Below are 24,060 nucleotides of genomic sequence, written 5' to 3' on the forward strand. Positions count from 1 at the left end.
TATATTATCACTATAGTATTATATACTATAATATACTATATTATATATATATTATATAATATATAATATAGTGCATTAAAATCGGTAAAACTAGAATACCGGTTTAGGAGAGTAACCAGTGCATAATCAGTTTTGAAAAATATAAAACCGGTATATACCAGTTTGGTCCTAAATTTTGTCCAAAATATGACCGAACCTCACCCGTTTCATCACTACTCACAAGTCTAACATTCTTGTGAATAAGTCTAATAAATTATAATATATATAATTTGTAAACTATAAATATATATTTATTTATATATTAAATTAAAAAATATTAGTAGAGATAGGGCAGGGGAAATACAGGGCAAGATTGGACCCTACCCACCCTCGCTTAGGGAGCTAGATGCGGTGCGTGTGGCCCCACCACCTGCACTTAGCAGACAGGGGTCCTCCCTGCTCTTGCAAATACTGGGTAGATGGGGGCGGGTTAGCGGGGCACGAATCCTACTGCCCACCCCTTATAAATAACCCACATTTGTTCATAGGATTGGCATAATTTTCACTTACAATGATCAGTAAATTTTAATAATAGTGAGACATTTACCTCTTTTTCTTTCTTTTTCTCTTTTCCTCACTTCACTGTCACTCTGATCCACTCACTTTCACTGATGCTCGCCCATTTCTACTTTTCACCCTTATTTATGCTCTGTTTCTTTCCTCTTCGATACTCTCGTTGTTTCTCTCTTTTCACTTGCCTGTGAGTTATACCATTGGTCCCCTATTTATGGTGCTCGAATTCTTATTGTTGAAGTAAGAGGAAAGCAAGCAAAGTTAAGCCATGTTACTCTAGTGTCTATTATAACACTCTAGGCTTAGGTGGAATTAGGGCTGGGCAACCGGATACCGGACCGGGTATCCGGGTATACCTGGCCCGGAACCCGGATTATAAATCCGGGCCGGAGTCCGGCCCGGATATACCCGAGTTACGACCCGGGCTGGAACCCGGATTGATCCGGGTTTTTACAACCCGGAAATCCAGGTTTCGGCCTATACCCAGGTTTTTTTTTTTTTTTTTAAAAAAAAAAACAAAGCCTGATTATTAATGTTCTTTCAAAATATTGTTCCTTCAGATCTTGCACATAACGTTTCTTTTTCTTTTTCTTTTTCAGATCAACATTCCTCATTACAAAATCATCCCAAAATCATCCCAATTCGTGCAAAAACATACACAAAGTGAAAATGAGAAGATAAATCAGATTACAAATTCCTATGATCAATAATTCGGTGCATCCAACCAACAATTCTGTAGAAGTTGAGCGCTCTTGACCCATCATTGACACGTCCATGCATGGAATGATAGGAATCAACTTCAAAGAAATGCCTTGTGCCCACAAAGTCCATACTAAACAAAAGACACAGATTTTATAGTCAATTCCATGCATGAAAATAAGGCCAACATAAAATGCCAACTCGGTTGTTAAGCATGTAACAAAACAAGCATGTAACAAAACAAGCACCCAACACATACACATATTCATTGCCTACGAGCATTTCCATATAATTTTTATGCACATTCGCAATCTCATATGCATAAATCATATGATCACACCCTACAACATCAGCATATAGATGAACAGTGCAAATAAAAAAAATCAGCAATTCACCAACATATAACTAATGAATTATGACTCCAAACATATGTATCATCAAAACAGCAGATATAGTTTTCCTAATATATGGCAGTCCTAACAGAATAAGTGCAAACCCTACAAAAGATACAACAACAACAACAACAAAAAAAAAAAAAAAACAGGAAATTAATTCATGCAGAAAACTCAGTCCAGGTGTCAAGAGTTTTAATTTTGAAGTATGATGTATAAGACGTATTATAGCCTAATTAAGAAGCAAATCATCAATTTATAACTTTCAGCCAAGCTTGGTAATCTTTGAGAAACCCTATAATTAATGTACAGAAACCTATTACATTATAGCCTGTTTATTAATTGCGGGGAAGCTTCTTTTTTTTTTTTTTTTTTTTTATCTTCACTGCATGGAAGGCGTGTGCATTTACATATATGTGTGTCAAGGGCTGAACAAAAAAATATATTAATACCGCACCGTTCCAAATACACAGCAAATAATCGATACCCGAATCAACACAATACAACGACGTCGTTTTCGCTAATATATATATATATATATATATATATATATATATATATATCACGGTTTTTTGGTGCCTTTTGATGTGTGGTCGGTGGATGAAAGAACCGTCTTGGAATTTAAAAGTATAAACTATGGTCCCAGATTCAACAACAACAAAAAAACCTTTGGTCCCAAGTTTCTAGTGAATATTCATGCAATTTTATGCAAATTAGCTCTTTCAAAAGATGATACAAGAGATCAGTTTTTAAAATTCTGATTTTGTTTTTTGGTGTTGCAATTTATACATGAGCCTTTACACTAGATGCATCTATAATTGCAAAAAATAGTGTGGAAGTCTCATTGAGAGATAATATATATATATATATATATATATATATATAGAACAACCATGCAAAGGGTCACAAAAACTCTTCCCAATAAAATCAAACGAAATATGCTCAAAAGGAGAAAACCAGGCCCCTGAATTGAGTTAGAGGGAAAACCATATCGAGTAGGGCACTTGACTTGCTACTCCAGAACTAAACACATTAATTGTACAGCATTTACAATCTTTCAAATGTGTTACCACATAATTTTCATGTCATTCAGCCAGCTTCACAAGCACAACATCATGTAGAGAAAAATTAGGACAAAAGGTAGTAACTTTAGTCCATTCAAAATTGAAGAAAAAAAAATCCCCAAATTTGACAACAGTGGTATAGACTGAAAAACCAAGAGAAAACACAAACATTCATGCACATTCCTCAGAGGAAAAGAAACAAGAAACATTCTTCAGTTCACTTTATAACAGGAAATCAATGTCGTTGTTGACATTGTTATACCCATTATTCGGCACAAGTTTGTCACACTACAACCTGTGATTATCTTCGTACGGCTAAAATCAAGGCTCTTGAAGACATCACACCCAAAATCAGAAACCCTAAACAAATCACACCCAAATCAGAAACCCAAAACAAATTTCACCCAAAATCAGAAACCACACCAAACAAATCACATCCACTAAACAAACCACACCATAAACTAAAGAACCGAAATGAAAGAAGATTTTATCAAAAACTAACCGAAATGAACCGACAGGATGACGGCGACGACGGGATGAGTGGATGACGGCGAGTTGGCGACGACGGGATGAGGCTAGGGTTTCGGGAAAATTCTTTCAGAGAGAGAGAGAGAGAGAGAGAGAGAGTCAGATTTGGGGGGGGGGAATCGAGACGCTGTAGGGTATTAACCCGTGCCAAAACGGCGTCGTTTTGGCACTGGGTTTAGGTTTTTAAAAAACCCGGGTACCGGATTTTAAATCCGGTACCCGACCCGGGTTCACCCGGGTTTTAGAAACCGGGTACCAGCCCGGGTGATTTCCGGGCCGGTGCCCGTAACCGGAACCCGGTTATCCAGATTCCGGACCGGGCCGGAAAAAAATCCAGCCCGGTCGCCCAGCCCTATTCCGAGGAAAGCAAGTTAGTCATTTTGTTGGACAAGTATGCTCGATATCTCTAAGTACTTGTGCTAAGCAAGCTGTATGCTTGGCTTTTTCCAACCACTATGCTCGAGGTTTCCGAGTACTCCCTAGGCCCGAGCTCCGGCGTGGCATTTTACACATACAAATTAAGATACTAAATTCCAATAATTAAAATTTATAGAGTAACTATTATATGTGTGTATATATATGTTATGAGTTTTAAAATAATATTTAAAATGCAGATCTTGATTTTAATTAAATCGGTTAATAGGCATTTATTTATTAAGCTTAATTAATGTGTCTAAAATTACAGCCTAACTCTTACTAAAAGATAACACTCTCTTAACACACTCTTACTAAAAGATAACACGCGTGAAGGGAACTAAATTAAACAAATTCTATTTGCAAGTCGGTCTGAGTATCAATTTTTACTAAACACGTTTACTGTTTATATTTTAATTTAAAATAATATTCAATACAGTTATAAATTGTGTAAATTCTATATATTCTTTTTGAAAAAGAGTACGGTTCATTGTTAAAAAAATTAAAATTTTATATAAATCTTATATTATTATTATTTTTTGAAAAAAATGTGCGACATTGGAATATATATTTTTTAACTATAAATATAATTTCTCTAATTTCTTATCTTACGTAGACGAAAAATATGTAGCAAGTACATGGGTCCGGAGTACGTAATTAGGTATGTAAAAAAATCGATAAACAGATAAATCGGACCAGACCGGATCAAACCGATGGGATCAGTCCGGTCCCGAGTTTGGTTCGGTGCAGTGCCGGTTTTATTTTTCTTAAACCGGTCACAATCGGTCTGATTTCAATTTTTCTTTTTCTAAAATTGGACCAGACCGGTTTATATATATTTTAATTTTTTCTATTGTATATAATATTTATATATAATATATAACTATATTTAAAATAGTTTTGTATTATATGATAAATTACTAATTAATATAATATTAAATTTTAAAATTTTATATCATTTTGTTATTGTATTAATAGTTATACGAATATTATATAGTACATATTAATAGTTATACTAATATTGTATCATTATATATATTATAATATACTATAATATATCATTATATTATATATTATATTATATCATTTTAGTCTATAATATAATTATAATATATATTATAATATACTACAATATATTATCATTATAATATTATATACTATAATATATAATACATTAAAATTAAAAAATCAGATCGAATCAGATCAGAAGTTGGTAAAATTAAAATATCAGTTTAAAAATATAACCGGTGCGTAATCAATTTTAAAAAATATAAAATTGATATATATCGATTCAATCTTAAATTTTATCTAAAATCATCTAAAATCGAATCGAATTGGATCGATTACACCTCTATACGCAATTCATGGACAACTATCGGGTAAAAGTTTTACTTTCTTAAATTTTATCTAAAATCATCTAAAACCGAATCGAATTGGATCGATTACACCCCTAGACAAATATCGGGTAAAAGTTTTACTTTTGATATATATATATATATATGGGAAATGCTACACATCATCCTACACCACACACTTTATATATTAAAATATTATTTTTTATTTTTTTTATTTTTTATTTTATTTTATTCTTATTAAACTAATTAAATTATTTTATTTATCATCCACACACTACATATTTATTATAGAAAAAATGAAAAAAAAAATTAAAATAAGTGTGGTGTGTGAAGTGTGAGGATGACAAATAGATTTTTCTTATATATATATATATATATATGCACGTACATGCTCAGAAGTCAGAATCTACTTGAGTGGGTGAGAATAATTTAAAGTATTTAGATACTGTGGTGATTTATGATAAGTAAAGTCTGGTTAATACTCATCGAGTCATCGGTAGGCTGGCTTTTGGTCAAAATAACTACCGGTCAACCTTAATTTTTTTTTTTTTTATAGTAATTCTAAATTTAGTTTTAAGTCTATAAGTTTCATATATTTTCTCTTAAAAAATAGATTTATTATTAAAAATTATTTTTTACGTAAATTTCAAATTTATTTACTTTTATTTTAAGATAGTCCTTAGAAGTTATACAGTATAGAATTCTACAAATCATTTATTTTTTATTTTTTTTAAAATTATTTCAGTCCAATCCACGTCATGTATACGGCAAACCTGACGCGTAGTACTTACGTGCAAGCAAATTAAGGACTTTTTCCTGCATAGGAACCTTCGGAGAGAAATTTGGACGTGAAAAATGAAAATTTTTAGGTAAGTTTGAATAGTAAGAAGAGAATTTTTAATTTTAGATAAAAATTTAAAATATTATTTTTTTAATATTATTATCTTTTTAAAATTTGAAAAAATTAAAATTTTTATTAAATTTTATGTGAGAATTTTAAAAATTTATAATAATGAGATGAGAATTCTATATTTCATCTTATTTGTCAAATTTACCAAGTTCGAGAAAATTTGTCACAATTAGATGACTTAGCATCACCCATATGACTTTAAGGATTGTATTGACTATAAGGTACTAACTATTGGTGTGTTCTTGGATGGATCAGTCAAATTTTGATTTGTTAAGCATGGAAGTAGGAGCTGCATGTGCAATATCATTTATACAGTACCATTCAGATAGAGATCAGAAAAGAATAAAATTCATTCAATATCTGACTAGTTTAAATAATATATGTTTCGATCATATATTTTCAACGTTGAATTTGGATTCTTTACTCGCTTTGCAAAATTGGCACTTTTAATTTTCTTTTACGTTTGAGTTGGTTTCATCTCATGTTGTCTGATCTCATCTCAATATCTAAACATCACTCAAATTATATGTACTTTTCAATTTCAAATATTAATTTTTTATCTAATCATTACAATATTCTTAGACTTCTAAAACATTTTATAAACTCAAATTATATTATTAAAATTATATATTCACAACTCATTTTATGATTATTCACAAATTTTTTATCTCATCTAGTCTCAACATTCAATCGAGATCTTAATCATCATTTGTATTAATATAAAAGATAGAGGTACATGCAAGAGGAATGCGTGGGGTTATGGTTGAGGCTAAGAGTGCCTCTGTAATGCATGCATAAGGAGATTTATCGAATTACTCAATCAACTCAAAGATCATCTAGTGATAATGATAATCAAGAGTCACAAGAGAAATGGATTCAGATGTTCATCTAGTTGTAGGATCTGAAGAAGTAATTCAAATGTAAAGCTGTGAATTTGATCAGGAATGACAAATTATACCGATCTGATAATATAATATTGGGAATAAGGAGCAAAGACTGCTTTCACAAAGCATTTTGCTTAAAACATAAACAACTATTGTCAGGTAGAAATCAACAAAATGATCATGAATGAATAAGATAACATACTTAAAGATGGACTCTATGCACTTCATCATCCAGTCATTCTTCTCTGCAGAGTGTTCTGGCAACCTCAACTCTCTCAAACAGTTCTCTCTCTCTCTCTCTCTCTCTCTCTCTCTCTCTCTCTCTCTAATACTCAATTACAAGTATTCCATTACTCATGAGAAAAATCTAACATACGAGAATGAAAAACAATGGCAGCAAACAGGAAATCATAATTTGTAAATGATCTTCAAACATTTGAAGCAAAAAAATTCATACTCCCATCATTGAACTCAAGTTTAAACATTATATAGAACTAAAATTGAAAATCAAAAGGTTTTTCAAACTTAAAAACCACAAATCATATCATGCTTCAGCCAAAGCCTTTGCTTTTGTGGAACAGACAGACGAAACCCTTCAGTGGTACTACAAGAAAAAACAGAATCCACCCAAAATCATATCAGAATAGGAAACAATTAGAACCCAACATTCAGAGCAAGACAATAAACTCATTAGAAAAATAATACCTTAATGAAGCCAATTTCCTTGGCATTGCTATGGAAGCATTGCCTATCAAACAAAGAAAAAGGCAACACAATGTTAGGAGCTGTTTTGACACAGAGACGATTCTAAATAAAGGAGGGATGAAATTTAACGTGGTTCGACAATTGCCTACGTCCACAGCTGCTGTAATTTCACTATAAAAATAATTTTTACAGAAATCTCTCTCTCACCCACTTTGATGCACTTCTCTGATGCACTCTACCTGCACACACGCAGCACTCTCTATTTTCTCTCTGCTGCACACACTGTCTGCACCCTTAAGCTCTCCTATTTATAGGAGAGCAGATCACTACGTTGCATCAATTTGCTGCATGATACTTGGGAAGGTGCCTAACAATACAAAAGCACCGAACGGTGCCTAATAAGCCAAAGAAGCAAACGGTGCATGGCTCACCGTTTACTACTTTGTCTCCATCTGCAACAATCTCCCACTTGGAGATAAATGAGTCTACATATCTTCATAGTAATCATTACAGCAACTTTAAGTCATGCCTTTAAGTACGAAGTCCAACTGAAGTTATACACAGCTTCAGTTTGTCAGCAGTAACTACTTTTGTGAACATGTCTGCTGGATTCTCTGTTCCTCGAATCTTCTCAAGTATCAGCTGTCCACTATCGAGAAGAGATCGGATAAAATGGTATCGCAACTGTATGTGTTTTGTTCTGGAATGAAAGGCTGGATTCTTTGCAAGAAAAATAGCACTCTGACTATCACTGTGCAGAATGCCTTTTTCATTCTTCTTTCCCAATTCCTCCAAGAATGACTGCAACCAAACTATTTCCTTCCCTGCTTCAGTTATAGCAACGTATTCCACTTCTGTAATTGAGAGAGCAACAATCTTCTGTAACTTAGAAGCCCACGATACAGCTGTATCACCCAGCGTATACACAAATCCAGTAGTACTTTTTCTGCTGTCAACGTCACCTGCTAAATCAGCATCTACATATCCCTGTAGTTTTAAACCTGCTTTTGTAAAGCATAGTGACGTATCTGAAGAGCCTTGTAGATATCTTAAAATCCACTTGACTGCTTCCCAATGCTGCTTTCCTGGATTACTCATGTACCTGCTCACAGCTCCCACTGCTTGTGCAATATCTGGCCTTGTACAGACCATGGCGTACATAAGACTACCAATAGCAGATGCATAGGGTATTCTGTTCATGCATTCTTGCTCTTCCTCCGTCTTTGGCGACTGATCCTTAGTTAGTCGAAAGTGACTAGCTAAGGGTGTGCTCACTGGTTTTGCCTTGTCCATGTTAAACCTTCTAAGCACCTTCTTTACATACTCCTCCTGGGAGAGCTTGAGAGTATCATTAGACCTGTCTCTAATAATTCTCATACCAAGGATTTGTTTTGCAGCACCCAAATCCTTCATCTCAAATCGCTTTGACAACTGCTTCTTCAGTTTATTGATCTCCTCGATGCTTGACCCTGCAACAAGCATATCATCCACATACAACAGTAGGATAATATAAAAGTTGTCAAAGTTCTTCATATAGCAACAATGGTCAGCCTGCAGTCTTGTAAATCCATTACTGCACATGAAGTTGTCAAACTTTCGGTACCATTGTCGTGGAGCTTGTTTTAGGCCATATAAGCTCTTCTTCAGTTTGCAAACTAGATTCTCTTTTCCCTTCACTGAGAATCCTTGTGGTTGGTGCATATAGATGTCTTCCTCCAAATCACCATGAAGGAATGCAGTCTTCACATCTAACTGCTCAAGATGTAGATTCTCTGCAGCCACAATTGCCAACACTAGCCTGATCGTTGTCAATTTTACAACTGGAGAGAAAATGTCTATGTAGTCGACACCTTCCTTTTGTTGAAACCCCTTCACGACCATTCTGGCTTTGTAGCGCTTGCTACCATTATGCTCTTCCTTAATTCTGTACACCCATTTATTGTGCAAAGCCTTCTTGCCTTTTGGAAGTTTAGTTAACTCCCATGTCTGATTTGACATTAGTGACTCCATCTCATCTTGCATGGCTTTCTCCCACTTGATCGAATCTTCAATTCGTAGAGCTTCATCATAACTTTCCGGTTCACCACTATCTGTTAGCAAGATGTAGTATAGAGATGATGAGAACCGCTGTGGTGGCCTAATTGTTCTTGAAGATCTTCGAGTAGCAGTGAGTGGTGTACGTTGTTCGATCTGTGTATTATCATTTTCTTGATCCTCATTCTGATCAGTGTTGACTCGAGTAACATCAAAGTCAACAACCTCAGGTTTCTTTGGCTGTTCCTCAGATTCAGCTTGTGACTTAGCTTTGTACAGAATCTGCTCATTAAATATCACATTTCTACTTCTGATGATTTTGCGATTTTTATCATCCCAAAATCGATAGCCAAATTCTTCATCACCATAACCGATGAAAAAACATTTTCTAGATTTGGCTTCTAACTTGTTACAATCAGTAGAATCTATGTGAACATATGATAAACAGTCAAAAACTTTCAAATGGGAAAGATTTACCTTCTTTCCGCTCCAGACTTCCTCTGGTAGATCGAACTTTAAGGGAACTGAAGGTCCCCGATTAATCAAATAGGCTGCAGTATTAACTGCATCAGCCCAAAAACATCCAGGCAATCCTGAATTCAGCCTCATGCTTCTGGCACGTTCGTTGAGAGTTCTGTTCATGCGTTCAGCTACGCCATTCTACTGCGGTGTCCCAGGAATAGTCTTCTGAAATCTAATCCCATTTGCAGCACAGAATTCTTTGAACCCTCCGTCGATGTACTCTCCTCCATTGTCTGACCTCAGACATTTTAACTTCAAACCTGTTTCATTTTCAACCATGGCTTTCCACTTTTTGAAAGTATCAAATGTGTCAGATTTATTTTTCAAAAAATAAACCCATACTTTCCTGCTTGAGTCATCAATAAAGGAAATATAGTACCGCGATCCTCCAAGAGAAGCGACTGGGGATGGCCCCCACAAATCTGTGTGCACCAACTCCAACTTTGTAGATTTTGGAGTTCTACCATTTTTCAGGAAACTAACCTTTTTCTGTTTCCCAAAAATGCAACCTTCACACATGTCGAAATCAGTTGATTCCAACTTTGGTAACTTCCCCTTGGATAATAGTACTTTCATTCCTTTCTCACTCATATGACCAAGCCTTTGATGCCATAGGTTGGCATTTGCATCAGCAATTGCAATAGTATCTCTAATACTTGAAGTCATGTATAGAGTACCTGTTTTTGTGCCTCAAGCTACTACCATAGCTCCTTTTGTTATCTTCCACGTGCCACCGGTAAATAGTATCAAATGCCCATCAGCATCAAGTTGTCCTACAGAAATCAGGTTCCTCATGAGCTTGGGAACATGTCGCACCTTCTGTAACAACCATGCACTTCCATTAGGCAGATTGATTGATACATCTCCCATGCCTTCGATTTCCAACGCTTCACCATCTGCTAAGTACACCTTCCAGAAATCACCAGTGACATAATTCTGCATGATTTCTCGGTGTGCTGTAGTGTGGAACGAGACTCCTGAATCTAACACCCAAGATTCAATTTGGTTGTCGACTGAAAGGAGTAAGGCATCTCGGAGATCTTCTGTTGTGGCATTAGCAGAGTCATGCTCATTCTTCTTCTTTGCCTCCTTGCAATTATTTTTGAAGTGGCCAATCTTGCCACAATTACAGCACTATACTTGTTTTCCGGACCTAAATTTACTTCTGCCTTTTCGGGACTTCGATCTGCCCCGATTTGAACTTCTACTAGCTCCTCTACCTCTCGTCTCGAGGTTTAAGGCAGAACTGGAAGTTGATGCTTCTCCTGTATCTCTTCTGCGAACTTCCTCTCTAAGAATATGGTCCCGGATATCTTGATACTTCATCTTTGTTTTGCCATAAGAATTGCTAACAGCTGTTCTCATGGTCTCCCAGCTTTTTGGCAATTGAGCTAGAGCAATCAGTGCACGTACTTCATCATCAAATTCAATTCCCACTGAAGTTAATTGATTGATGATGGTGTTGAACTCATTCAGATGCTGAATAACTGGAGTTCCTTCTGCCATTCTCAAGTAGAATAGCTTGTACATCAAATGAACTTTATTATTGGCTGATGGCTGCTCGTACATGTCCGATAGAGCTTTCATCAAATCCGCCGTGGTCTTCTCCTTTCCCACATTGTGTGCAACTGATCTTGACAGTGTTAGTCTAATGACTCCCAACACTTGTCTATCAAGGAAACTCCAATCTTTATTACTCATGTCATTTGGCTTTCTTCCTAGGAGTGGAAGATGTAGTTTCTTTCCATAGAAATAATCCTCTATCTGCATTCTCCAGTAGGCAAAGTCTGTACCGTCAAATTTCTCGATACCAACACCTTTAGCTTCTTCTTCAGCCATAACTTTGCAAATGAGTTCAAATTCAAACAAACAAAGATCACCGTTGTGTCTGAAACACTCGAATTAGCTGGAAATGAGTCTGGAATGATCCAAATAGTTTGTCAGCACTATTTGATCGTCGCGATGGAACTCCAACTGGCGTGATCTAGCCCAAAATGATCTACAACACGTGGATGGTTCAGATCCAATGTACTGATGCCGAATCTCAAAATTTCGACCGTACGGATGAGTCCGGAATAATCCAAATAGTTGGAAAGCACTATTTGATCGTCGAAATTGGACTCCGAATGGCTTAGATCTAGCCAAAAATAGATCTGAAAAACGGACAGTTCTGATCTGTCTAGCGCGTGAGATACACGCGCTACACAGTGCACGTGAGCAAATGCGGGGCGCGTGTTATACACGCGCCGAACCTCTCTACGGCGCGTGGGGGCGCGTGGGCGCGTGTCCTTCACGCGTCTTCAACCTCTGGAGCACGTGAGGGCGTGTGGTGCACGCGTCTTCTACCTCCGGAGCGCGTGGGGGAGCGTGGGTTGCAGCAGATGCACGCGCCGATCTTCTAGGGGCGCGTGTAGGCTCGTCTGACCTCCGTTTTCGATTCCGTTTGCGGCAACGGTCTCGACGAGAGGAACACAGTGGAGTTGTCAAAAATTGATTTTGAACAACTTGAATTTTCAGACAACTCGAACCAGTGCTCTGATACCAGTTGTTGAGAACTGTTCTGACACAGAGACTATTCTAAATAAAGGAGGGACGAAATTTAACGTGGTTCGGCAATTGCCTACGTCCACAGCTGCTGTAATTTCACTATAAAAATAATTTTTACAGAAATCTCTCTCTCACCCACTTTGATGCACTTCTCTGATGCACTCTACCTGCACACACGTAGCGCTCTCTATTTTCTCTCTGCTGCACACACTGTCTGCACCCTTAAGCTCTCCTATTTATAGGAGAGCAGATCACTACGTTGCAGTAATTTGCTGCATGATGCTTGGGGAGGTGCCTAACAATACAAAAGTACCGAACGGTGCCTAATAAGCCAAAGAAGCAAACGATGCATGGCTCACCGTTTACTACTTTGTGTCCATCTGCAACACACAAAACTAAAGTTAGTACCTTCAAACTTTTTAAGCAAATCCCAGACCATGTGCAAAATCACAACTAGAAGGCATGAGCCCTAAAAATCCAATCCATGGAAACTAATTCATTTTAAAAATCCAAATCACGGAAACTAATTCATTTTAAATCCAATCCATGAGCTTGTTCTTAGTCTCAGTAAAAAGAGAAACTGGAGAGAGTTGCTGGAGCAAGAGGCTTTGAGAGAGGGGAAACAAAATGGAGAGAGAGAGAGATGAAAAATTTTATTAAATGGGATGCCGGTTGCGGACCGATTTCACAATGCAATTGCAACAAATATTTATTTTTATAGATATTGTGATTTTAATATTTATATAAAATTATACTAAATTTAATTAATTCAAATTATTTAATTTTGAATCTATTTAATTTATTTACATAAATAAATTAAAATAAATTGACACGATATAACTCATTACATGTTAAAATTTGATATTTTGATAAGATAAATTTAACTGATCGGGCTTGATATTTTGGCGTCCTAATCCACCGGAGTACGTAATTTATGGATATCTATGGGGTAAAGGTTGACGTATTCAGTAACTTTCGGCCTTTCTGGGGTCTTGGTCTTTGGAGCTAAGAAGCAGCCGGAGGAACTAACTTTCGATATATCAGAAGTCCAATAATTGGATAGAAATTGCAGCTTTCTCCCTCCTCTAGAAGCTCCCGCCTCTCTCATCTCTCTAGAAACCAGAAATCAAAAATCTCCTTAGAGGGAGGCGGGAGCTTCGGCTCCTTCCTCCCTCCCTCCCTCCCGCTCCTTTGTTGTTTTTCTTTGGTCTGTTTTTTCTTTGTTTTTTGTTTGTTTTCTCTTTTGTAGGCCCAGTTCCTAGATCTGGTTTTTTGGAAATAGGGAGACGGTTCTAGTCTCCATGGCTACGGGGTTTTGGCGCAAGGCGTTGGGGGTTTCAGGTCCAGATGTTTTGGGGAGGTGTTGCCTATTTTCCCGAGGCCTCAGAGCGAGAGTCCGATGGCCTTGCTCTGTTCCAAAACGTAGCTCACGGTGATCGAGATGGTGGAGAAGGTTGAAGACGAGGTGGCCTACGGCTTTCAAGTCGGTGCGGGTCAGGATGAAGGTGAAAACGCCGGAGCATCCGGTGTTTTCAGTCTTGGGGGAGGAGCTTGGAGCCATGAGCAGCCCCTGTTTTCAGATGGAGAGGGATCCGTGAGCTGCGCATGGTGTTGATCTGCACCTGGTTGGAGGGGGGGGGACGCCGCACGGTGAAAGGGGCAGCAGCAGAAGTTAGAGACGAAACCCTAAATGGGCTTGTACGTGGGTTGGGTCTTGTTGGGCTGCGCTGTGTTCGTGGGCTGGGCTTGTACGTGGGCTGGTTTTTGGGTTGGGATGCGCTGTGTTATGCTTGGGCTGGGCCCAGGATGTGTTTTGAGTGGTTGTTTGATGTATGTATTTTATTTGTTTTAGTTAGTAGTAGGGAACATAGTCTCTAGGACCGAGGGTCCGTAGAGTTTGTACTCCACTCTTTGGGAGGGGGAGGTGTGTGGACTGTTTTTCTAAAACAGAGGTTAGTCTCTCAGACGGTTAGTCTGGAGATCTGTCCCTCAGACGATTAGTCTAGAGGCCTTGGGCAAGACCATGTCAGTCGCAAAGAAATTTGTGGACTGAGGAGCGAGTAAATGTTTTTATTTAACTTGTTTTTTACAAGTTAAAAGTTGTAACTGTCCGCTTGAATGAATGGAATTTCACTTTCAAAAAAAAGATATATCAGAAGTCAGAATCTACTTGAGTGGATGAGAATTTAAGTATTTAGGTACTGTGGTGATTTATGATAAGCAAAGTATACTTAATACTCATCGGTAAGCTGGCTTTTCGTCAAAAGAACTACTGGTCAACCTTAATTTTTTTTAGTAATTCTAAATTTAATTTTATCACGTACATGAGATATTTTTATAATTATATTTTATTATTATTTATTATTTTTTTATTATTTTTTATTACTATTCATTATTTTTCATATATATTTTACATTATTTTTTATATACTTTTCACAACATTTTTCACTATCCAAATATACCAAGTTTATAAGTTTCATATATTATCTTTTAAAAAACTAGATTTATTATTAAAAATTAGTTTTTTTTTTTTTTTAAATGTAGATTTCAAATCTGTTTACTTTTATTTTAATATAGTGTGCGGAAGTTACACAGCGAAGAATTATACAAATCATTTTTTTTAATTTTTTTTATGAATTATTTCAGTCCAATCCACATCATGTACATATACCTAATGCGTTTACTTACGTACAAGCAAAGGACTTTTTCCTGCATAGGGAACCTTCAGAGAGAAATCTGGACATGGAAATTTGTGGTTTGTACGGTAGATAATGCGTTTACTATTAATAATTAAAATTAGTTATTAATAATTTTTTTATTGCTATAAATTAATCGTAAATTTTTTTTTTTTTTTAGTGTCTTATTACTATTTTATCATTTTTTTTTAATTTTTTAATTTTTCAAAATTTTTCTTTTACTTAATGATTAAGTAAGTGATTATCACTAAAATTATATATTTTTAAAATTTTTTCTTAATGGCTAAGGATGTTAAAAAAATACTTAAAAAAAGAAAATAATAAAAAAAATAAATACGTTACAAGTGATAAAGTAGTGGTGAAAGAGTGATAAGTGTATCATTACCCTTGTACGGTTAGATGAAAATTTTTAGTTTTACGTAAAAGTTTAAAATATTAGTTTTTTAATATTATTATTATTTTGAGATTTGAAAAAATTGAATTGTTTATTATATTTTTTATAAAAATTTAAAAAAATTATAATATTGAGATGAAATGAGATAAAAATTTTGTATTTTATCTCACTTGTCAAACTTGCCAAAACAATTTGTCGCCACTAGATAACTAAGAATCTCTATATACATTGTACGTTAACACGAGGAATTAGCATCACTTATATGAATTTAAGGATTGTATTGAGTATAAGGTAGCTAGCTAGCTAGCTAGCTATTGGTGCATGTGTTCTTAGCTAGAATGGATCAGTCAAATTTTGAATTGTTAAGCAAGGAATTAGGAGCTATGGAATATCATTTATACACTACCATTCAGAGATCGGGAAAGAATAAAATTCATTCAATATCTAACTAGTTTAAACTATATATGTCTCGATCATGTGTTTTCAACGTTGAATTTGTATCCCTTACTCGCTTTGCAAAGTTGGCACTTTCAATTTTCTTTTACATTTGAGTTTGTTCCATATTATGTCATCTGATTTTATCTCAATATCCAAATATTACTTAAATATAAATATTTTTTAATTTTAAATTTTAAATTTCTTTATCTAATCGTTACAATATTTTCAGACTTTCAAAGTATTTTATAAATTCAAACCATATTATTATTATATATTCACAAAACATTTTATTATTATTCACAAGTTTTTTATCTGATCTCGTATCAACATGATCCAAACGAGACCTTAATCATCATTTGTATTAATATAAAAGATAGAGGTACATGCAAGAGGAATGCATGGGTTTATGCTTGAGGCTGAGAGTGCCTCTGTAATGCATACACAAGGAGGTTTATCGGATTTAGTGATAGAATATCAATATGAACTCCAAGCTGCCATTACTCAATCAACTCAAAGATCATTTGGTGATGATGATGATCAAGAGGAGCAAGAAGCAAGAGAAATATTGGATTCAGATGTTCATCTATTTGCAGCATCTGAAGAAGTAATTCAAATGCAAAGCTGTGAGTTTGATCAAGATTGACAAATTAGACTGCTTTCACAAAGCATTTTGCTTAAAACATAAACAACTATTGTTAGGTAGAAGAAATCAACAAAATGATGAAGTAAGAATGAATAAGATAACATACTAAAAGCTAACGTCTGCGGTTGGTCTAATTAACAATATTAGCACTCCTCTATATATAATATACTGTGTAGTGCGTTAGGCTATTCCAGTACTATCCAATTATATATATAATTCTCAACTTGACCAAAAGAAAAATAAGAAGCAAGGGTCAAGGGTAGTTTTCGGCGGCTGAGTCTCAGATGCATGCATCATGATAAATATATATATATATATATATATATGCAAGGAAATTATCATCATTTCGGTCTCGAATCTTCTCACATTATTGGATATGCATGGGTCCACTACCTCACTCTCTCGCCTTTGCTACAATGTTGCTTGCAGTCGATCGTAAGGTATCTGCGGGCATGGATTAAATAATAACTGATCCAGTACTGCGACATTTCCTTCTTTTTCAATGTTAGGTGCTGTTTTCAAAGAAACAATGTTACTATATTGTTCAGTAATTAAACACACTAAAATATTAACAAAAACACTAAAATATTAACAAAAACCCACTTGATACATTTTGACTAAACTGCTATGTGCATGGTGTTTATTGGAAATTACGGTTCTATACCTATATATAATTTTTTTTTCTTATTAAATATATGGTGTATAGATGATGGATAGAAGAATTTAATTAATTTTTAAAAAAGTAAAATCAAGGCATGCACATGCAAAAGATGACAATCAATCATCTTTAATATTTTTAAAATTCAACCCTTTAATCAAGGCATGCACATGCAAAAGATGACAATCAATCATCTTTCAAAATTTTCAAATTTAATTTTCAAAAATATTCATGCACATGTGGAAAATGTATTTTAATGCTTTATGATAAAATATTAATTTTGAGCATTAATCCTAATTTCGAATTTTGAAGAGATTTACAACATTACTCTATAATTTTAATGTGAACTTGTTCCCTTCTTACTCATGCTTGTTTCCTTGATGTGCTTGACTCCATTGTGTAGACAACTTGAGCTTGAGACTTCTTTATTCTTTGAATTCATTTGTTATCATCAAAATCCATGTGTAAATATATAATTACACAAAACTTGAAATCTTGGATTCAACAATCTCCCCCTTTTTGATGATGACAAATACTTGATAGAACCTGAAACCTGTATTAATACTTAAGCTCCCCCTGAGAATGTGCGTTAGTTTTTCAAGCAAAAGTATAAATATAATTCCAAGCATATATAACAAGTTTAGCAATTTAAACAGTGTTAATGTTCTAGTCTAACACTTCTCCCCCTTTTGGCATCATTAAAAAGGATCCGCAATAAGTAAATAGACTGAAGAAAACGGTGCGTTAGTAGACACTATAGATATTTGAAAAATGGAGCCGTCCGTGACCCGACAAGTGCTGCAAAGCCTCGAGGCCTAACTCTATGAATTTAATACGGCTGAAGATTAAACAATCGCCTGATGTTGTTGACAAACGGGATTGAAGGCTCCGAGTTTTTATAAAAAAATGATCATTTTCATCTATCGGATGCCAAAAAAATAATCGCTTCTTGACCTGAGTTCTGTTTTTCCACAACGATAGAATGGCTGAGCAATTCTCTTCCACTAATGTTCCAGACTTGAATCAGGAACCCTTGACGCATCAATCATCAATCTTCTCTCCTGAGGCCGTCAATACCATGATAGGAGCAGTGAACTGTTTTTCTAGTAAGGCTGATTCTGAGATTATTGCAGAATCAAGAATGCTCAGTAGTCAATATGCTGCCTCTGTTACGATCTTGTCTCGAAGGTTAATGGCGAGGGTGAGTGAGATTGATCATCTTAACATGCAAATATCTGAGTTACGACAGAAGCTTGCTAATAAGGATAGTGAGAATAAAAGGCTAAAGCAAGAAAACCAAGAGTTGAAAAAATTTGCAGATTGGTATGCTCATGATCTGCAACCACGAATAGAGGAGCTGGAACGAGAAAGGGTTCAGATATTGACTAAATAAGATTTGAAGAGAAAATAGTTTGTCTTATTCTTTATGCTATCTCTATAAAATCAGTCCTGAAGTTCATCCAATCCGCATCAAGTTTTCATCTCATCTCTATAACTCATCTGCATTCCTTCAGCATTCTCGTTTTAAGCCTTCTATTTTTTTTCTCAATGGCTCATTCTTCTAACATTTCTCTAGATCCATCCATGAGGTATTCTGCATCTCAACCTCCTGTCCTTTCTGCAGCTGCCATTGGTGCCATGTTGTAGCAAGAAAATAATAATCTGACTAATAAGTCAGATTCTGATGCTATTTATGACTTGGTGAGTCTTGGGACTCGCTACTCTTCCTCTATTGTTGCTTTTTCTCAGCGGCTACAAGCCAAAAATCATGAAGTTGAAAGGCTCAAAGAACAAATTGTTGTACTTCAATGAATTGTTCAAGAGTCTCATACAAGGGAAGGAATCATTCGGCAGAAGAATAAACAGTTAAAATCTTTATTAGATTCTTCATTCCGCTTACCGGTTCCCATGAATAAGAATGACATGATATTGTATGAAGAGAATGAGCGTCTCAAACATGAGGCTAAGAATCTCAAGTTTATGTAAAAGTATTTAAAAAATATATCTCTATTTTTATTGACTCTGGTCTATCTTTTAAGAGATATTCATAACATGCATCATACCTATTTCTCTTCTGATCATACATAATCTATCTTCTGGTAAAGGTTTTGTGAAAATATCTGCTAACTGATCGTGTGTGTTTGTGAATTCTAGTACTATATCGCCTTTCTGCACATGATCTCGAAGAAAATGATATCTTATTTCAATATGCTTAGTTATAGAATGTTGTATTGGGTTCTTTGAAAGATTTATAGCACTTGTATTATCACATTTGATTGGAATGTGATTATACTTGAGTTTAAAATCTTCAAGTTGTTGTTTCATGTAGAGAACTTGAGCACAACAACTACCCGCAGCAACATATTCTGCCTCAGCAGTAGATAGTGCAACAGAATTTTGTTTTTTACTAAACCAGGAAATTAATGCATGACCTAAGAAATGACATGCTCCACTAGTGCTTTTTCGATCTATTTTACAGCCAGCATAATCTGCATCTGTGTAGCTGATTAGATCGAAAGATGTGTGCTTAGGGTACCATAACCCTAGGTTAATTGTACCACTAAGATATCTAAGAATGCGCTTAACTGCAATTAAATGTGATTCTTTTGGAGATGATTGAAAGCGTGCACATAAGCACACACTAAACATAATATCTGGTCTACTGGCTATTAAATATAATAAGCTACTAATCATACCTCGATATATCTTCGAGTCAACTGGCTTACCGGATTCATCTTTATCAAGTTTAGTTGATGGGCTCATTGGTGTTCCAATTTCCTTAGCATTTTCCATCCCAAACTTCTTAAGTAATTTCTTAATATATTTTGATTGATTGATGAATGTCCCACTTTTTGCTTGCTTAATTTGCAATCCGAGAAAGAATGTAAGTTCTCCCATCATGCTCATCTCAAATTCTTTCTGCATAGTCTTAGCAAAAACTTGACACATATTTTCATTAGTAGCACCGAATATTATATCATCAACATAAATCTGAATCAAAAGAATATCATCATTTTCATATTTAATGAAAAGAGTTGTGTTGATTTTTCCTCTTGAAAAACCTTTTTCAATCAAGAAACCACTGAATCTCTCGTACCAAGCTCTAGGAGCTTGTTTAAGTCCATATAGTGCTTTTGTGAGTTTGAAAACATGATTTGGGGAAATATGATTTTCAAAACCTGGAGGTTGCTCAACATATACCTCTTCATTTATAAAACCATTTAAGAAAGCACTTTTAACATCCATTTGAAAAAGTTTGAAATCTTTATAACAAGCATATGCAAGTAGCATTCGAATAGCTTCTAATCTTGCGACAGGTGCATATGTCTCATCATAATCGATTCCTTCTTCTGGATTAAAACCTTGGGCTACAAGTCGAGCCTTATTTCTAGTAATGACTCCGGACTCATCTTTCTTGTTTCTAAAAACCCATTTTGTTCCAATAATAGTATGATTTTTGGGTCTAGGAACAAGTGTCCAAACATCATTTCTTTCAAATTGATTCAACTCTTCTTGCATAGCTAGAATCCAAGATTCATCAAGAAGTGCGTCATTAATATTTTTGGGTTCAATTTGAGATAGAAAAGCAGTATGATTGCAAATATTTCTAAGAGATGATCGAGTACTTACACCTTGTGAAGGTTCTCCCAAAATTTGTTCCACTGGATGATCTTTCACAAATTTCCACTGTTTGGTTGCATCTTGTATTAAATTTTGATGATCTTTCCTGATGGCTCCATGTTGAACTTCCTCTATTGTTTTCTCTTTGTTGAGATTGAGACTTTCTGTGTTATTTATACCTCCTGTTTCTTCATCAATAGATTTCTTGGAGAGTGGAGAATTAGATTCATCAAATACTACATGCATAGATTCTTTTACAGTCAAAATCTTTTTATTGAATACTCTATAAGCTTTACTATTAGTAGAATACCCGAGAAAGATACCTTCATCAGATTTTGCATCAAACTTGCCTAAATTATCTCTGTCATTCAAAATAAAATATTTGCATCCAAATACATGAAAGTAACCAATGTTGGGTTTTTTCTCATTCCAAAGCTCATAGGGGGTTTTATCTAACTTAGACCTTAGCATAACTATATTTATAACATAACATGCAGTACTTACCGCTTCGGCCCAAAAATAACTAGGCAAGTTGTTCTCATTGAGTATTGTTCTTGCCATCTCTTGAAGAGATCTATTTTTCCTCTCTACTACCCCATTTTGTTAAGGAGTTCGAGGAGCAGAAAAATTATGCACAAAATCGTTTTCATCACAAAATGTTTCAATATTTTTATTAACAAACTCTTTTCCCCTATCACTTCGGATACTTGAAATAGTATAGCCCTTTTCATTTTGAATTCTCTTGCATAACTTGGTAAAGGCATTATGTGCCTCATCTTTATGAGCAAGAAAGATGACCCAAGTATATCTAGAGAAATCATCAACAACAACAAATGCATAATATTTTCCTCCTAAACTTGCAACTCTATTTGGTCCAAAAAGATCCATGTGTATCAGTTGCAATGGTCTAGTAGTGGAAATATGTTTCTTAGTTTTAAAAGAAGTTTTTGTTTGTTTACCAAATTGACATGCATCACAAATTTTGTCTTTAAGAAAATTTGTTTTTGGTAAACCTCTCACAAGATCATTTTTTGAAAGTTTGGAAATAAGTTCCATATTGGCATGACCTAATCTTCTATGCCATAGCCAACTAGTTTCATTTTGAGCTAAAAAACAAATAGCATCTTGTGAGGTAATTTCTTCAAAATCAATTATATAAACATTATTGTTTCTAAAAGCAATAAAACAAATATTACAATCATGATCATTCAAAATAATGCATTTATCCATTTTGAAAGTAACTGTAAATCCTTTATCACATAATTGACTTATGCTCAAAAGATTATGTTTTAAACCTTCAACAAGTAGAACATCTTCAATTATGAGAGAAGATTCATTACCAATTTTACCTATTCCCACGATCTTCCCTTTCGAGTTGTCTCCAAATGTCACGTGTCCTTCTTCTTTAGATCTAAGATCAAAGAACTTAGTCTTGTCTCCCGTCATGTGTCTTGAACATCCACTATCTAAAAACCATTTGTTTTTGCTTGTGGAAGACTTCATGCATACCTATAAAAACAATTAAAATGATTTTTCTTGGTACCCAAGTTCTTTGGGTCCTTTATTTATTAGTATTAGAAGAAACAAGATTTTTAGGTACCCATATGGCCCTAATAGTCATTGTATGATTTCTTCTAATAGGACAAGTATGATAATTATGACCATTTCTATTACAAAAATTGCAAATAGCATGTGACATATATGAAAAACTTGAATGATTATAATAATATCCTTTTTTGACAAAATTATTTTTATGAAAAGAATTTTGAATATTAGTTTTTGATGTAGAATGATTATCAAAGAAATTTTTATAAGGTTTGTATTTTTGTTTTGGCATATATCCCAAACCTGCCTTGTCAAAAACACATCTTTGACTACCAAGAAGTTTTTCAAAATTTCTTTTTCCATTCGTAAAGTTTTCAACAATATTTTCTAAATCGGTTTTCTTCTTATTCAATTCAAGATTTTCATCTTTCAAAATGATACTTTCTTTTCTTAAAATTTCAATTTCGTTTGTTAAAGAAGAATTTTTCTTTTTCAAAGCAGTATACTTGATACCCAATTTTTCAAATTCCTCATATACCTCTTCTAAAACATTTTGCAATTCTTCATATGAAGGATTTTCAATATTATCAAGATTTGTTACCTCAATGTCATCTTTAGCCATAAGACAAAGATTTGCTGATTCTTCATTACTTGCTTCACTATCTGAGCTACTTGAATCATCATCCCATGTAGCTTTCATTGCTTTCTTGCCCTTGTTTCGATCTTTCTTTAGCAAAGGACAATCTGGCTTGATATGACCAGGTTTATTGCATTTATAACAAATTAAAGTGTCATTTTTACCTGAATCTTTCTTGGAAAACTTTTTGAAGGATTTCCTTGGAGGAGTTCTATTTTTCTTCAAGAACCTCTGAATTCTTCTTGTTATCATCGCAACTTTTTCATCTTTATCGTCATTTTCCTCATCTTCATCACTTTCACTTTCATGAGGAACAGCTTTAAGTGCTAAGCTCTTCTTTGGCTTTCCTTCTTCTTCTCCTCTTTTCAATGTGTACTCATGGGTGATAAGTGACCCGATGAGTTCATTGACTTCGAGCTTCTTGAGGTCTCTAGCTTCAAGAATCGCTGTAACTTTTGATTCCCAACGTTTTGGTAAAGAGTTGAGAATTTTTCTTACTATCTCCACCTTGGAATAAACTTTGCCAAGAGCTGTCAAGCTGTTTATGATGTTAGTAAAACGAGTGTGCATACTAGAAATAGATTCATCATCATTCATTTTAAACATTTCATATTCATGAGTAAGAATATAAATTTTTGATTCCTTGACTTGCGAAATTCCTTCATAAGTTACTTCCAAGTTATCCCAAATTTCCTTTGCCGTAGCGCAATTCATTATTCTATTAAACTCATTTCCATTAAGAGCATTATATAATAAATTCATAGCAGTTAAATTTAAAGTATAAAGTCTATCGTCTTCACGATCAAACTCTTCTTCTTCCTT

At 34.7% G+C, this 24,060-nt stretch overlaps 1 long non-coding RNA gene across 1 annotated transcript; it reads right to left on the minus strand.

The window, feature by feature from the left end:
- Positions 1–6,859: 6,859 nt before the first annotated feature.
- On the minus strand, positions 6,860–7,574 carry LOC122312938. Its single transcript, XR_006243239.1, has 2 exons — positions 7,504–7,574; positions 6,860–7,402 (listed from the first exon to the last, which is right to left on the minus strand). It is a non-coding gene; the product is annotated as an uncharacterized LOC122312938 (long non-coding RNA).
- Positions 7,575–24,060: the final 16,486 nt, after the last annotated feature.

Source organism: Carya illinoinensis, chromosome 6 (genome assembly GCF_018687715.1).
Source record: "Carya illinoinensis cultivar Pawnee chromosome 6, C.illinoinensisPawnee_v1, whole genome shotgun sequence".
In the NCBI taxonomy this organism is placed as follows: domain Eukaryota; kingdom Viridiplantae; phylum Streptophyta; class Magnoliopsida; order Fagales; family Juglandaceae; genus Carya; species Carya illinoinensis.